Below are 4,044 nucleotides of genomic sequence, written 5' to 3' on the forward strand. Positions count from 1 at the left end.
TGCAATTCTACCTATAGGTACAGGGGGAAAAAGAGCATTCAAAATTATGTTAAAGATGGACTGTGGGAGATCTTTTAAATATGACTTAAGCTGCTCCAAGTCGAAAAGATACTTTGATATATATATATTATATATTATAATATATATATATGTATAAAATATATATGTATATATGTTTGGATTATAAAAAAGTTCTTTCCACATTTCATGGAAAATTTAGACACTAGATGACTATGACTATAAAAAACATTGTAAACTCAATATCCAGAGATAAGCACTGCTAATATTTCAATGACTTATCCTTGCTTATTTTTTCAGTTTAGAAATCATTCTCCACTTAACATTATGTGAAGGCATTGTCGAGTGTCCTAAATACCATTCAAAAACATTGCTTTAACGGACTACCCAGGGTCTCGCAATGACGTCATCAGGATTGCAACATCAGCGGCTCTCTGACGTCAGGCCTCCTGGAAAGACCAAGGAGCGCACTGTGAGGATCCCAATGCCAGGGGATGCTCAAGCACGCCCCCCCTCCCACCTCCACCTCCGAAACCAGAGACCACGTGGGAAAGGTAAGAGGAGCAGGCTTAGGTTCACTGCATGGGCCTCAGAGGGGTGCAGGCCAGCTCAGTGCCATAGTCAGGCCCATGGTTTTGGTTTTATTTCTCCAATGGTAACAAAGGGCGGGAGGTGCCCCCAGCTGGAGGGATGCTCCCCGGGGAGTTCATTGGGAGTATCCCACTCATGAAGGTCCCTGAGGGAACCTGTGGGGTGCCCCCAGCTGGAGGGATGCTTCCTGGGGGGGGGCTCACTGGGAATATCTCCCATGAAGGGGGAACCTGTGGGGATCTACCCCTATGGACCAGAGACAGAGAAGAGGTGGCCTTAGAACACCCAGCACCCAGGTGTGGGTGAACCGCATTCCTACTTGCAGTGATGCCACCGAGCAGATATCCCAGCCAGTGGCCACCAGGGGCCCTGAAGGCCTGGTTGTGCGGTTGGCAATTGGGCCACATTTGGGTCCTCAGTCAATGGGATGTACCAGCAGAAGAGCCCGTTTTACACCCACCCAGGCAGGGAAATAAATCCTTAGCCCTGTAAAACTGCTGAGCATAGGCTCTAGTCCTGCCCATCCAGGAGATCTAAGAACCTGAGCAGCCTGGGATTCCATCCTACAGCCCTGCTAGGACACAGAGCAAGTCTGTAGCCTTGCCTCAACTGTTGAGAATAGTTTCTGGCTCCATATAACCACACAGCCTAAAAAGTAATCCTGGGCACACGGAGAGACCACCATGCACTACCAGAGAGCTGGAGAACTCAGCCTATGGACCTGACCCATCTGTGTAGACCAGCTGTAGCCCCAGCCTGTAGTCTTGCTAGATTGCCCAACACAGCCTGCTGCCTCACTCAGGCAAGGAGCTCAGCCAGTAACCTTGCCCAATCCTGAAGGATAGGATATGGCACACCCACCAAGGGAGGCCATACAGTGACACTGCCAGGTTACAGAACACAATCTTTAGCCCTACACAATTGCAGGAAACAGCTGTAGACCATTCTTGACCAGCTAGCCAGGCCAGTGAACTTGCCCTGTAGTGGAGCAAAGCCAGTGACCCGTAGGATGGGGAAAGCCCTACCTGTGACCCTGCCTGAATCAAGAGACCAACCAGCAGCACCGTTGGATCAAAGAACACATCCTGAGAGCCCACCTGACCAGGAGTGTTTGTGGAGTCTAGCTCATAGCTGTGCCTAGTCACATAGTCCAACCATAGGCACCACCCTGCTAGGGTACACCGCTTACAACCCCATCCAGCCAGGGGTGATTGGAGAGTTCAGTTAGCAGCCCCGCTTTAGTATAGGACACAGCCAGAAGTCCTTCTGGACCAGGGAGCTCACCCAGCAGGCCCACTCAACTGAAGAGTCCAGCCAGGGAGGTCAGGGAGAAGATGGCAGAGGAGTAGGGGTCCTCAACTCACCTGGCCCCACCAACTTACCTGCATTATTTTCAAGCCAGCCTGAAAACCTACAAATTCGACCTGAGATTTAAAGAGAGAACAGCTGGAATGCTACAGAGAAAAGGGTTTTCACTTCTAACAAGAATCATCTAGAGTGAAATTTACTTAGGTTGTGGTTGATATTCTTGACTCAGCCCGCTCATACAGCCACCATCATATGGTTTCACTCATACACTCATATGGGGAATATAAAAAATAGTGAAAGGGTTTATAAGGGAAAGGAGGGAAAATGAGTGGGAAAATTAGAGAGGGTGTCAAAATATGAGAGACTCCTAACTCTGGGAAATGAACAAAGGATAGTGGAAGGGGAGGTGGGCAGGGGGATGGTGTAACTGGGTAACAAGCACTGAGGAGGGCATTTGATGGGATGAGCACTGGGTATTATACTATATGTTGGCAAATTGAACTTCAATAAAGAAAAAGAATTAAAAGAGTAAATAAAATAGTTGAGGTTGAAAAAAATGTTCTTTATATATGAGGATAAGGAAAGATACTTAAGCTGAGATTTAAAAGAAGGAAGGAGTGCCTGGGTGGCTCAGTTAAGTGTCTGCCTTTGGCTCAGATCATGATCTCAGGGTCCTGGGATCAAGCCTCATGTCAGGCTCCCTGCTCAGTGGGGAGTCTGCTTCTCTCTCTGCCTCTCTCCTGCTCATTTGTTCTCTCACTCTCAAATAAATAAAATCTTTTTAAAAGAAAGAAAGAAATAAACTAACTAACTAAACATATATAAGGCAGAATATTCCAGATGTGAGAAAAGACAGTGTAAAGGCTCTCATGGGTTAATCAGCATGGTTGGTGTGAATGGAAAAGCAAGGTAGCTGGTGTGATGGGGTAGCATGAAATGGAGCAGAGTAGTGTAAGGGGAGATAGTAGAAGATCAGGGCAGAGAGCTTGCATGAGTGAAAGAGGAATGGAGGATCATGCCAACACTATCGGCCAGAGTATGAGTTTTAGAAATGCAGAACCATCTAAGATTTTGAAAAAAGAACTGACATCTGTTTCTCATTTTTTAGTGCTCTATGGAAAATAGTTTATAAGGGACCAGGCTAAACACAGAGATGAGTTAAGATGCTATTAAAGTTCTAGGCAACAGATAAGGGTGCCTTGGACCAACATAGTAATGGCAGAGAGAGTGAGTGAGAAATAGTTTGACTTGAGAGATACTTTGAAGGGAGAACAAGAACATTATGGATGGATTGCTGCATGTGAGACATGAGAGAAGGAGAGGTTCAAGGATGTCTCAAAATTTTTCCTCACCAAATGGAAGAATGGAATTGACCGATACTACGAAAGAAAATAAAATAGAGAAACAATTAAAGGAAAGGAAATCAAGAATTTGGTTTTACATATGAAGGTTCCTCAAAAAATTAAAAATGGAACTACCATATGATCCAGCAACCCCATTTCTTGGTATATATAAATATATCCAGAGGAGATGAAATCACTATCTTGAATAGATATCTGTATGTCTGTGTTCATTGCAGCATTATTCACTACAGCCAAGACGTGGAAACAACCTAAGTATCTGTTATAGGTGAATGAATAATGAAAATGTGAAAAATACAATGGAATATTATTCAACCATGGAATAAAAGAAAATCCTGCCATTTGTAACAACATGGCTTTATGCATGGCATATGTGGGTATTATACTAAGTGAAATAAGTCAGACAGAAACAAAATACTGTGTGATATCACTTATATGTGGAATCTAAAAACAATGAAGCCATAGAAACAGGGAGTAAGATATTAGTTGCCAGGGGCTAAAAAGGTGGGGAAAACATGCAGCTGTTGCTCAAAGTACACAAATTTTCGATTTTAAAATGAATAAGTTCCAGGGACCTAATGTACAGCATGATGACTGTCGTTAATAAGACTGTGTTATATGCTTGAAAATTGCTATGAGAGTAGAGATTTAATGTACTCACCATAACAACAACAAAATGGTAATTATGTGAGGTGAAGGATGTGTTGACTAACATTATGGTAAATATTTCATAATATATACATATATCAAGTCATCACATTGTACA

This window comes from Canis lupus, chromosome 10 (assembly GCF_048164855.1).
Source record: "Canis lupus baileyi chromosome 10, mCanLup2.hap1, whole genome shotgun sequence".
Lineage (NCBI taxonomy): Eukaryota > Metazoa > Chordata > Mammalia > Carnivora > Canidae > Canis > Canis lupus.